Raw genomic sequence first — 13,824 nt, 5'->3', positions numbered from 1 at the left:
TTCCCAGGTTTATTTTGTGCCTTTCCAAGCAGTGACTTCCATCACCAAGAAATTCAGGGGGTGTGCTGCTTGTTTGGGGCTGCAAAAACCTGTTCAGATTTCAGCCTGTGCCTGTTTTGAGCAGCTTGACCTGGTGCAATCCATACCCGCATACGGGGGTGCTGTGCCTCTTGTCCTTGTGTCTGAGGTTTCCCACTGGAGGGGGGGACACAGCCATCTTCTAGAGCTTGCCTTGTTTCTCTGTAGGTGCCTGTTAAATTGCCATCTTCAGCCCATAATGCCCTGAGAAAAGTATTTTCAAAGAGACCAAATGTTTGAGAATCTCAGAAGAGATGTCTGATGAGACCGCTAGTTAGATATGGCGAATAAAAATGGCAATTAAGGGAAACTGCACGAATCCAAAAACTGGATCTTTCTCTCATCACCTCTTTCCAGAGGGTGAAAAAAGCATTTCTGAGTGGGAGTTGGAGTGACTAATGTGTTGTTATTCAGTTAAATCGACTCAAGAATGAAAACTTCTTGTTCCTTTTCAGAACACTCAATATTTTATTGGTAATTTACAGTGAAGGAGCATGCCCAGACGGCCTCCGTTTCTTCCTTATGCAGGCTTTTATGCTTAATGCCTCTTTTTAAGGCATGTTTCCCTACTGGTTTACACTCTCTCCTTTCTTTCCTTTGGCAATCGTGTGCAGTTGTGCTGGATGGCTTTTCTTACCTGGCCTCCTTTGCCATGAGCAAGCAGCTATACAGATGAGGGTTTTGGTGTTTTTTTGGTTTTTTGTTTTTCTCTCTAAAACCTACTCACTCCTACTACTCACTTTGCAGGGTGAAAACAAAAAGACCCTGAAGCATGGGAGTGCTAGTTCCCAGATATGTCATTGAAAGGGTCTCCGAGGAAGTATGTATCCTGGCTTTTTGTGGTTAATTTAAGAAAAGTCAGCATCTGCACTTCCTACAAGACATCTCTTATCTAGTAGCATGGGACATGGCAACAAGTGTTTGACTTGGAGGTTTGTGAGATCCCCTTTATGTGGGGCTTTCCTATCATAGTTCCTTCTCTGCACCTCTCCTTTTTTCTTCCCTCTCCCATCCTCATCTATGCCTGCTCTAAAGGTCTCCAGGACAGGATAAAATCTCATCCTGCTCCAGGACTGATTACACATCCAGTCTCCCAGCTGTGTAGCACCTAGCACAGCTGGGCTGTGCCCACGTGGCACTCCTGTGTGATCTCATAATAAAACAGGGGTTCTGTTCTGCTGCCTGCCACCCTGTGCGCCATCAGTCGGCTCGAGCTCCTGTTCACAATCCTGCTCCTGCTCACAATCAGTTAAGTTCATGGAAGAACTTTTAAATTGAACGCATGGCCCTGCAAGACCAAGGCATGGAGACAAATTTCAGGCTTTGTCCATCAGTGGAGAAGTACAAGGTCAAATTCAGATGTAGGCACCGATACATCCAGGGATAGAAGCTCCAGTACACGACCAGCCATGGTGAGTGGGGGCCTGTCATGTGTTAAGAGTGGAAACCATGTATGTAGAGAGGCAGAGCCACATGGACAGTGCATTTGGCTAATTACTGCAAATACTAATAGGTAAATATTATTTATTAGACTGTACTGTCTGCAGTGAAGGGTCTGGTAAGCAAGAGCGAAGGTCTTTCTCTGCCATCAGGCAGTTTTATGTATTTCTTAGGTAAATGCAATACATACATATGGTTTTGTTCCCTGGAGAGAAACGCAAATGTGACTGATTTGCAGCTCTCGAATAGGGCAGAAAGTAGCAGCATCTTTTTAAGAGGGGCTGCTCAGTTCTATGTTGTCTCCATAGCCCAGAGACGTACGTCAGCTTTAGCAGTCAAACTTGAGGCTTTCAATCCAACTTTGATGTCTCATGCACAGACACAGGAGTTCTTCGTGCTTCTAAATGTTCTTGTGGGCTAAAGCAGATCAGCACAGGATTTGAGCCAAACCTTGTTACAGTCGATGCAGGTTTTCTCCAGTTGATTGTTAAATAATGATTCTGTTCATGCAGCAACGGTCTTGGTAAGAAAAAAATGAAATAATGCTTTATAATCTGCAGAAGGGGGTCCTGTTATTTTAGTAGCATTAGTCCCATTGCTAATTAGTATTTGCTGTCTTCCCAGGCTGAGAACAAGATATGAGAATAACCAGTACGAGGTCTGTTTTTTTTTTCCCTGTTTTCTTTGCTGTGGCATAAAACAGAAAAGAATAGGAAGGATATAGCTATTATGATCTTCCTTTTTATCCACCTAAGATGTTAATGCTAGATAATTGGTTTGCTAATGTTAGAAATACTAAATGTTGCATTCTCGTGTTTGTGATTCTGGTGTGCTGCCTGTTGCCAGGATTAAAATGTTCTATAAGTATCATCACAAGTGATCCTGCTCTGATGAAACCACGCTGAAATATAGAAGTCTTGCCGCAATGTATGCGCTGAATTAAATGTGATGTGACGCCTTTGTCGAAGCGATGTCCTGCGTGAAGGATTCTTTGCTGTGCTTAATTTGCAAAGCTCAAATTAAAAGTTCTTTCAAATATATTCTTTAGTTCAGTGGAGGAGTGTGTTTTAGATCACAGGCAATGCGAGGTGACTTAGAGATGAAGTGCTGATGTTTTGCCTTTCTCAAAATGGACCCGAAGTTAATGGGGAGCAGCACTCAGCTGCAGCGTTCTGCAGGGGTCTCTTCTTGTCATCCTACTCTCCAGCTTTTCAGTGAAAGTAAAATTAAAAAATCTTCTGATTAGGTTTGTAGAAGGATTATAGATCATCAAAGAGTAATTAGGGATGTCTGCAAGGTCAGGTAACGTGGTAAATAGGATTCATTTATTTTGAACCGGCCTTGAGATCAGGTTTCTGATCTCTAGGAACCATCTAGAAGGAAGAGTGCAGCTCTCACGTAACTGGATGGAGATCTGTGTCTGGAGAGCAGCAGCTCTGAAAAGGTTGTACAGCTTGCATGGGAGGACCTATTAAACAGGATCCCAAGATGGAATACTGTGGAGAAGAGGAATAGTATAAATATGTAAGCATTAAAATATGATTTTGGGAGAGGTGGCATTCTCACTGTATGCAGTACTGGCAATTACTGCAATACATCCCATCCTGGTGGTTGAAAAGTACTGGTAGGAATTATAAAAGTAATTTCAAGTGAATGAAACTGTCTTAGAGGGAGTTAGTAAAGAATCTTGATGTATTTATCTGGCACAGGAAAAAACAGAACAAAACATGAAAACGAGAGGTGTCTTGATCAGGCTATGTATTCATTTAATTGGAGAGAGAGTATCTGAGTATTTGAAAACTACTACCAGCCCTGAACCTGGTCCTTGGTAAGTCTACTAGAGCACGCTTATCTTTGCTCTTTTGCTACATCAACGTTTCCCCCCATCACATAAGAGTCATACTGAATTAGCATTAGTTGTCACCAGTAGGGTATGAAAGGCTGATCATATTAGGGACTGTTGCACCGTATTAGTCAAAATTAATGCTGAAAGAATACGATAAAACCTGTATCAGTGTTTCAGATGCTGTATCTTAGCCCAGGGAGCTTTCTCTTACCTGAACCAGTGTTTTCTCCTTCAGTACTACTCGTTGATGAGAGATGAATGTCATGCTCCGTTACCATGGGATGCCAGTGCTCCGCCGGGCTCTAGCAGCAACGGGCTTTGGGGCCTCATCAGGTGTTGGACCATTCACCTTAAATTTATAAGGTAGAGAGTAGGGATGTAGCTGTCATCGAGGGTTCCTGACATGCCACTTGACAGCCCGACTTGTTAATGGAGGGCAGCACCATTTTTTTCAGCGCCCCATGCCATGGTGTGCAGGGGGTCAGCAGTGTCATGGGGGGGCTGAGCCGGAGTGGGGCACAGCTGGGAGTGCAGAAACACTTCATCTGTCCTGGGGCAATGTAAGCCAGAGCTGGACTGCACTCCGAAAACTGCTTGTGGGTGCAGGACGTATGTGGCCTTTCAGGAGCCCCTACTGCCGGGGGCAGTGGCAAGCAGGCTGGGGGCTCCCAGCCCCTGCCCAGTGCTCATGTGGCCAAGGAAGCAATCCTGAGCATCCCACACAAACATTTCTTGCCTCTTTGGATAAAATTAATTAGTGTATTTTATTTTTTTCTAGAAACTTGACTGAGATTTTTTGGTAATGACACGGTATTACGCTGTATTAGCTGCATAGCAAAATATTCTGTCCTGCATCTGATGCACAGGTACTGCTTTAAAGCTGTCGGCGTTAATGCACTGACCTGAAATTTTGTTCATTGTTGGCTCAAAACATCTTTTCTCTGAGATGTTCTGCATTAATGAAACACATTTCAAAGCTGCACAAAAAGCCAAAAAGAAAAGTTTGAAATTAATTGGAAAGAAAAAAAAAAAAAAACAACTTTAAAGCCCGAGGCAGAAAGATTTCTAGGCAAAAATTGGTTTCAGGTGAAGTGGAAGAGAATTTGCAAGCCGCTTCATCTGCCTGCTTGGGAGCTGCTGTGAGCTGATGGGCGAGGTTGAGGAGTGGGAGCTTTGCTTGCCCCACAAGGGATCCGGCAGATCCCTGACTTGGTCCCCGTCCCCACATGGCTCCGTGCAAGCTGAGCCCCTGTCCCTGCTCCCGCCCTGCCTCTGGCACTCCAGGAAAGCTGTTACCAGGGTTGAGTTGTTGTTGTTGTTGTTAGTTTAGTTTTTCCCTGGAGGAAATGTTGATTTTGCAGAAGGGTGATATCTTTTGGAATGCCACTGTTATGAACCCGCCCCCCCCCCACTCTCACTTAATCCCTTGCATCAGCCGGTTACAGAAGGGAGAGTGTGAGGAGGAGGAGAGGAAGGAGGCTCCTGCTAGCCCCCAGGCATGCGGTGCTGCGATTAGGGAACATGCTTTCCTTAGGTGTGGAACAGGAAAGAGCCCTGAAAAAATGCTGTTTCCAAATAGTTCTTGGTGCAGATCTTGGTGTAGTTTGTTGGAGGTCAGGCTGCGTTTCAGAGCCCTAGATCTCCTGCTCTGCGATGCCCACTACCTTTGTATGTCTTTCACCTCACCTGGTTTTCACTCCGGTGCTGGGAGTGGGCTCTGAGCTGCACAAGAGAGGAATCGGGGACAAAAAGAGGCATCAGTGGTGCATCTCGTAAGGGGAGAATGACTTTGGTACGGAGAGGAGAGTTCCTGCAGCCCTCCTGAGATCTGGTGCCTGCTTCGTGCCTTTCACGAGTCAGAATCAAACGGTGAAGGGAGCTGGATTTCATCGCCCTGTTTCTGATTAGAGTGGATGATACAGTAGGAGTCTGATTATACTTCAGCAACAACACCCAATTCAGATGAATAAAGGTATTTCACACTTAATTCACTGTTCTTGTAGCTGGGCCCCTGCAGGCTCTTGAATATGCTGGGATTGCAATTTGTATTGGATGCCGGATAAAGTTCACTCCTTGTCACACCTCGGTCACTGATAAATAAGCACGGAGATGAATTCAGTGTACTGATGTACCAGGCTCCTACGGAAGCATCGACCTGCTGGCTTCGCTGCTTCCCCTGCCTACACCATCATGGATCGAGGCCAGATCCTGGGTGTGCTGTAAGGTGCTCTGAAGCCAGGATGGTTTAAAAGAATGATCTCTGCCACGTGCATGCATCGCTGGGTCTTTCCAAATGTGAAGTGACAGGAAAATTGTCAGCTGTTCTGTGACTGCAACTGCTGGGGCTTGTGCGTGGATTATCACAGGGGCTGGGTTATCGTGTAATGCCTGATGCATCATTGCAAAGCTCACCAAAGCAGATTCCCATTAGCTCTCAAACCTGCATCGTTTCATGTCTAGTATGTGCATGGCTGTGCAGAGGATCAGAAAAGAGAATTAAAAGGCGGGAGCTAATCTTCACCAATTGCAGCACACGTAAGCAGATTATGCAAAAAAAAGGTTAATTTTTTTACTAATAAATCCCGCTTTAGGGAGAAGAAGCCCTTAATACGCTGGCTAAAGAATCTAGTCACACCCGATTAGCATTGTTGTACGCTCATAATAAAAATAGCTGGGTCTGATTAGTGTCACTTAAAGTTTTCTGAATGAGAGATAGAAGTCTTTGAATTAAACCGCTTAAATAGTAGCTAAGGATTCCTTAGGAATAATTTGTATTAAAAAATTAAGAGCTTTACTACTTTTCTAAAGGAAAATCTATTGACGCTGCAGGAGTTACGTACCATTCGCGTAACAGCATGAAAAGAAAGGAGCTTCACAGACCAGAAAGCAGAATAAAGGAACATCTGAAATTGATTTTCATTTCAGCAGATTACTTCCGTTTTCCTCTAGAACAGGAAGAGCACGCTCTAACCCTCATCACGTTTCAGAGGTAGAGCTACTCGTTTGATCCAGAAATCCATGCCAAAATGCAACAAGCTCCATGTGCATCCTTCCCTGGAAGCTGCCTCTCTGCATCAGCACGTCTGTATTTTGCACGTGTCGGGAGGCTCTGGGCTTTGGGAGGGAAAACCTTGTGCTCTCCACCAGTGTTTCACAGGAGATGCCCTGCCTTTGGGGTGGCTTGGCTTGGCTATCTACCCCAGCACTGTGCAGAAAGCCTGACAAACTCATATTTTCAATTTTGTCTGACCAATTTGAGCCCGCTTTCTTAAGGAGATAAGGATAACATGATCACCTTGTGTGTGTGTGTGTGTACATTGCTCTGTCTTCCCATCCCCAAGAACTTCTGAATCCATTGCCTCAGTGTGGCAAGGGAGAAGAGGTGCCATAAATAATTATGGTGTTATGAAAATGAGGACCAGTTACAGGTGTATGTGCCTGATGTGGAGGAGACTGAAGGAGAAGCTCGTTCATTGCACTTTGGGGAGTGCTAAGGAGAGGGAGGTTACGGATGCACCAGCCACACGGAAAGTTTCAATTGCAGCTTGCTCCTTCTGGAACACCAGGGAGGTGGCCAACCACAGGATATAAACCCAGAAGCAGGCAGAATTTGTTATGTGCTGATCCCAAAACAGTTTTTCTTTGACTAATGTGTTTTTTTTTTTTTCTCCTGGCAAAAGAAACCTACTTTTTAATTGTGCTCATTACAAACGCTGTTGCACTGGTGTCAAAGATAGTTGTAAATGTTTGTCAGTGTACCCAGTGCCGTGGTAAATGTTCTCAAAGCCTTAAGCAGTAATGTTGCAACAACCAGCCAGCCTGTTTAACCGGACAATTCAAGGATGTGACACCCTTCCTATAACAGCTGGGTAATGTCAGAGACAGTAGGGTTGTCACAGTAACTTTTGAGACAACGTGCTGCAAAAACGGCTTGAAGATTTGCATGGGTCTGTGATTGATTCATTTGTACAGAGTAGGGTTGTTTCCTTTGACATAGATCCTTTTTTGTGTGTGTGTGTGCGCCTTAAGGCCTCAGCATGGTTGGAAAGAGGCGCTGGCTCTGCCTGGCTCTGAGGGAACCCAAAGCCTTTGGAGGGAGGGATGGCTCGAGGTGCTGACAGACGGGGGCTAACCCTGATTTTATATCTTTAGTTTTATTGAATTGTGGCCACATCCAGCAAGTAGGTCCATGCTCAGCGTCGTGCAACTTGCTAAGTGCTTTTGATGGCCAGCCATGTTGGTTTAGACCACAAAATTGGGCCCTTCCGTATGCTAGCCCCTTTCTGAGGTCGGTTTATACCGGCAGTGTGAAGAGCTGGAGACGAGACCGGAGCCATGTCCCTGTGCACAAGCAGCAGATGCTGTCCACAAGGATTTTCCTTGCTCGCTGCTATGCCTGCTCCATAAGTACAGGCAGTTTCTCTGTGATCTGCACTGAAAACTTGTTTGCTATCCAATCAAAACATAACAAAGGCGACTAAAACCTTTGCAGTTAGGATGTTTCCCGAGTACCCAGAGCATGCCAAAGAAAATCAACAGCTTAAATGGCATGTGTTCATACTATTTAGAGATAAGATGTAAACAGTTTTCATTCCCCTGTTCTAGGGGCATGAGGCTGTTGACTGTTTTCCTAGGAAGGAAGAAAAACCTTCTACAGTTTCCTCCTACTGGGAAAACATTATTCAGGCACCTGGTTCTGTCAGGATAATACAAACAAAAAATGCTATTTTCTCCTCTTAAATGCATCAGCGTCTCGGTTCAGAAAAGCTGTTAAACACATGCTTAAATCTGTATTTAGAGGGACAGATTCCTACCTGCTCAGCTACTGCCTGGCTGCACAGCAGGGAGAGCTCAGCCAAGCAGTGCCTGCAGTGCTGGGAGCACAGGTTTGCAGGTGAGGGGAAGATGGACTTGCTGCGTGGGGCAGTTTGCTGCCAGAGCCCTTCGGGTGGCTGGGCTGGGTGGGCTTTCTCCTGGCAACGTTTGTCTTGCGTTGAATCATCCCAGGCACGTTACCTGGGGGAAGCATCGCCTGCTGGAGGGTCTGTGTGTGGGGGGAAGGCAGAAAGCCAGACCTTGCCGAATCAGAAACCTTCCTGTTTTGATAGTTGGACTTGATGTTAATGGTCTTCTGCAGCCTGAAGGATTCCATGATTCTGTGGTTCCGCATTCCAGGGATGATGCCCAGTGGATGGATCTGTCCGGTCCCTGCCCTCTGGAGGGGTGCACACCTCACCTGCTTGGGTTTTCTGTCTGCTTTTGGCCTGCCGCTCTATGAGAAGTTTGTATGAAACGAGTGTACTTCATAAGGTATCGGAGTGAACACGAGAAAATCAATAAGCAATCTATGTGATAATTAATTAGCATGCCAGGAGGAGTTACTCTTTCTTCCCCTCCTGATTTGGGTCACAGTCACATCTAATTTGGGAAGTTGTCACTTCTTCCCTTACAGCTTGGTCTTTGTTCTTGTTTTCTATATCTATTATTATGATTTGTGGCCAGAAGGATGGAGTGGCAGGTAGAAAATCCCGCTGTGCAGAGCTCCTTGTCCCAGGAAGGTGACAGTATCGAGCTCAGCACCCAACAGAACCAGCTGACAGAGGTGTGTCGCCTGCTGCTCCGGGGCATATTATCAAGCCTTGGCATAAATTCCTACCCTTGCTATCCTGTTTTCTTTCCCTAGTCTCACAAAAGACTAATTATACGTGCTAGACTAATGAACTCATTTGGTAAATATAGCAGGCAGTGAGATAGATAGATGCCTGCTCAACTTTCGCAATGAGCTTCATGAGCCCCAATTGCCCTTCTTCCCAACAAATTGGCCTCCATCAACAGAAATAAGTCTCTGAGGGCATCTCCGCCAGGGTGTTAATGATAACAAATAACTGTACTTTTTACTTGATAATAGGCAAGAAAAAGTACTCCACAGTGAACACGTTGAGCATTTAGTAAGGATCTGAAGTGAGCCTGTGATGATTACCTGGAGCCTTGTGAATTAGCATGTGGGAGTTAGCAAGTTTTTATTTATTTATTTTGATGGTAGGGTAACAAGCAAAGCAGCATTGTTACAGTGTCCTAAAGGCTTCATAGAAAATTAAGTGACTCGGGAGCATTCATAAAAAAATTACTGTATTTATGAAAGGCAGTTTTGTTTTTCTCCATCCTAACTCCTACATTTTCAAGGACTTTTCTGTTGGCCTTCTCTTAAAGCTGACTTTCTTCTTTTTGTAGTTTTGAAACCTTGCAGAATATGGAATTTATTCCATATTTGTTTCACGATTAATGTATTTCCCAATGCAGTTTTCAGGGCATCAGGAGTTCTTGTTTACTAAAGGTCAAATGTCAAGAGACATTTAGGCGCCTGAAATTTATGCCAAGGCTGGGCACCGGTGAGATGTATTTACTTGAAATCTGTTTTGGTTGGAAATAGTTTGCTTGAACTCTGAGAAATTCATGATATATATATAAAATATATATTCCGTGTAAAGGAACTTAAAGCATTTTTATGAAAATATAACCCTAATAAGCAGTTTTTATTACCCCTACTTTATCTGTAGGAGTTGATGCAATCACCATCCTTGTGGTATTTTAACCACCTACACTTTAGCTGGACCAAATGTGGTTTAAGAGGTATGACTAGCATGTGTGAGGGAGGTCTGATTTCTTCTTCTAATTTATGACATCAGAAAGAAAGCAGATGATAAATATTCTGCAATAACTCTGAACACGCTCAGTGCTTTCTGACCACGTTAAAGAAGTTGTGTAGCGTCAGGGTTAGAACCTGGGCTTTTCCCTTAGGTTGGTCCAAAAGCAGCTTTGAGAAGAAGCCCAGTGGAGGTCCTGCTCTGCCAGAGGACCACCTTTGATGTCCAATCGGTAATTCTAACGTGGTTATAAATACATTCAGGGAGAAAAAAATCTCCAGCCCATTTGTGCTCTCTTCCAGCATCACAGTGTAATTACAAGGAAGTTGAAGTTTGGCCCCGAGCACGTTGTGGAGGCAGTGGCTTTTTACTCAACGTCTGTCTGTTACGTCTGTCACATTTTCAGGAACTGAAAGCAGAGAGTCACATGCTGCCTACTCAAACAAGCGAAACTGCTGCTCTGTTTGCAAGGAGTCATTTGCTTTTAATTAGCAGAACCTTTTGGAGGAGTGTATTAATGCCGTTGAATGTCTCCTCTGGTTCTGTGCAGTCAGATATTCTGTTTCCTGTGTGAAACTTTTTTTTTCTTCAAATGCAAGAGTACAAGGTTTATTTATAAAGCAGCTTTTGCCACAAGTTTCTTACCCAGCTCCAGCTAGGTACGCTTAAGTTTTTAAGCAAATTGCATTTGGCGGAGGTTGGCTGGAAAGCATCAGCTCAAATGATGCAACTTTTGTTTTAGAACCAAGTCAAGTTCTCAGTATCTCAAGATTAAGAAACAGGAGGTGAAACAACCTAATAACAGTAAAATGGAAAGTTGGGGTATAAGGCACTACTGTGTGCTGGCTTAAGCGATTGGAAAGAAACTTAAAGACCTTTAGTTTTTCCAAGCAGTGATGGACTAATCCTCCACTTGTCAACAGTTTGGGTTGAATGAAGGGGTCTGAACAGATGCTGAAAAATCAGAAATCATCCAGAATGCTGGAGGTGCACAGCAGCATTGAGCCTCCCTGCTCTGAGCTCTGATTGCTGCGGACAAAAATTATTTTACCTCCAGGCACTGTTCTCAACACAGTAGTGAAAGTAATGGGTGCTGGGTAGCTCCTTAACTTCAGAATGTGTCCAACATTGAAATTATTCTTTTTAAGTCATAGTAGTCACTTGTGAGAATGAACCTGGAGCAAATTGAACTCAACAGTTCAGGCCTAGGAGTTTTTGGGTTGAAATGAGGGTGCCCTAAGTTGGGCTCTGACTGCAGGCCTGAGGTCCCCCAGAGTGGTTCTCTTCCACCTTGGCTTTCCACCCCTTCCAGACACAGGTCCCTGCCTGAGAGTTTGCTCCTGGCACTTCGTGTCCTGCCCTTTGCCCATCACGTTACCAGTGTATCAGCTCACTCTGCCAAAGTGAACTCCTGGCTGTAGTTTTGGTGAGAGTGTCTGAAACTTAAGCAGAAACTGTATTTGTAAAAAGCCCTGAGTAGGGCTTTGATGATAATAAAGGAAAATGTGCTGGAAAACAAATGTGTAAAGGCTCCTGGAGAACAGAGTTCCTTGTCAGACTGCTCACAGATGGGTAAGATCTGGGAGATGTAGACCATCCTTTGTCCTCACCAGACAAAACTCTGAATGAACTTATGCCATACACCTTAAAGCTGCAATAGTGTCAGAAAGGTTGGGGAAGTTTTTTGTACAGAAAACTCAACTCAGAGACTCAAGCACCAGCATTAGATCCTTTGGAAAATGAAGCAAAACATCTTCTGTAAAGCAGCGTTGGTTAGTCTGCCCCGTCTTATTCCAAAGAAAGCAGGAAGAGAAAATGCTCGATTTCTGCAGAGCAGTGTTCTTATTGGAACAATACCCATCTTTAGGATGGACAGAAACCAGATGACTAGTAATTATAATTAGGTTAGGTATCTAAGTTATTATTTATCTTAGGTTATCATGGGTTAAAATTTATAGACCGTAATTTCTATAATGTAAAAATGGGGATAATCAAGTTTATCCAAAAGACTTGTCTTGCCAACATTCGTGGCATTTTTCTCCTAATAAACTTCAACAGCTGTGAAGGTGTTTCTGCTAATACTGAACTAACCTCAGTAGTGTGCTCGTCTCCTGCATAAAATATGCAGAGAGCTGAGAGCAAGAGACTGGGCTGGCAGCTGCAGAGCTGGGAAAGGTCTCGTCTTGGTGGCAGCAGCAAAGTCCCATCGGCTTCCGTGGGAGCAGGGTGGAAGAGTCAAGTAGAGAGAAGTTTGGATGATTGATATTTAAATGAGTTGTCTAGATACTTACCTTTTCACGAGGAGGCTTTAACTGTTATCTTTTTTTCTAAAGAGCACCTGAGAGATTTATGTACTGCTTGTTCAGTGGGTGTTGAATGAGGGAACTGGTGGTGGTTCTGTGTTGGTGTGCACATCTCTCCAACAGGTTAAATCGCTCAGAGAGAGGACCCGAGGTTTAACTTTGGGACTGTTGCATCGGCTAGAGGTACTTCTCTTGTACTGTTTAGATTCTTCCTGCTCCCAGTGGAGACCGTACTAAGGTCCAGAATTGAATTTTTATCCTAACAACTCTTCAAAAAGAAACTGCATTTCTTTTCTAAGAAAGTTAGTCTAGAAAGGTTTTCATCTCTGCAGAAGTTGAGGGTTGTTTTATTTATTCATCCTGCTTCTCTGCTCGCTGCTTTTTCCCAGACGCATATATTAGTTGGCAGTCTCCAAGAATATCATGTCATCTCTGAAGAGGGGGAGATAGTTTTAGAAAACCATTTCTGAATTCCCCAGGAGCGTGTGGCTCGGTTGCTGCTTCTGATGCTGCCTTTGTAGAGTTGTAATGCCTGTGAGCCAGGGAAGTTTGTGATAAGAAATGAGTGCTTGATATCCAGTAATTCTATACATGAATTGCTATTTATCCATGGTAATGTTACAGTTACAGAATTCTTTTTGCATTTTTTCCCAGGGAATTTGTTTTCCAGGTGTTTTGGAGCAGGTTAAATTAGTCTGTGGACAGTTTAGCTGCAGGAAAATCATTAATTGTCTTTAAGGTTATCTCCTGCTACAAATGCCAGAGGTGACCAAAGTTTCTTTCCTATTTCCCGTCCCATCCCAGAAAAGACTCTTTCAAGATGAGGGTCTTGACTACACGTTTTTTCCTTATTAAAAATAGACCTTTGGGTTTCATTGAACTGCGTGCAGTTTCCTAAGTTGTGGATATTACTTTGGCAACGTTAACTGTTACTCCTCTGTTATGTGTTAATTAAATCCCCCTTGATACTTTATTGATTTATTTGTTTATTTAATATATAAAATTAATATATTTTAAATTAAATTTTTAAATTAAAAAATAAAAATAAAATTGTAGTTGCAGGTCAATCCGGGTCCACAAAAATGGTGGTCTGGTTTGGAGAGCTGGCCCTGGTTCTTGCACAAATATTTCTGGTGAGAGAGAAGGCTCACTGTTGTCTTCCACACCAAGAACAGAGCTTTTCTAGGCTGATTTAATTTAGGGCATATGTAAGGAGGTGTTGGGACCCAGGTCCTGCCTCTAGTACCGGAGCAGATAACCTCATCTTTATTTATCACACAGCTCGTCTCCCTTGTTGTGAAAGATGCAGCACCATCTAAATTCTGTATTTTGAAGTGTCAAGCTGAATTATCTAAAATGTCATTTAAAAACTAGGTGGGCATTTCTTTCCTCTCTCTATTTTTTTTTTATTTGTCAAGTAGAGATGCTTCAGTTTTGCCTTGAAAGTTCGTGGTGAAAATTCAGGTTGGCTTCTAATCATAACAGCTAGATGTTAGGTAGACACAATATAAAT

At 43.6% G+C, this 13,824-nt stretch overlaps 1 protein-coding gene across 10 annotated transcripts in view; it reads left to right on the top strand.

Moving 5' to 3' along the window:
* Positions 1 to 13,824, top strand: part of IL1RAPL2 (interleukin 1 receptor accessory protein like 2) — a 358,032-nt gene that overhangs the window by 146,301 nt on the left and 197,907 nt on the right. The window contains exon 1 of one of the 10 annotated variants that reach the window (XM_040572228.1): positions 581 to 1,490. The exons of the other annotated variants lie outside the window; for them this stretch is intronic. The gene's annotated coding sequence lies outside the window, so the exon portion shown is untranslated. Of the gene's footprint in view, positions 1 to 580; positions 1,491 to 13,824 lie in introns of those variants that run through there. 10 annotated transcript variants of the gene reach the window in all.

The sequence above is a fragment of the Cygnus olor genome, chromosome 13 (genome assembly GCF_009769625.2).
Source record: "Cygnus olor isolate bCygOlo1 chromosome 13, bCygOlo1.pri.v2, whole genome shotgun sequence".
Lineage (NCBI taxonomy): Eukaryota > Metazoa > Chordata > Aves > Anseriformes > Anatidae > Cygnus > Cygnus olor.
Note: the sequence above shows the minus strand (reverse complement) of the source record. Positions and strands in the feature narration are given on the sequence as shown.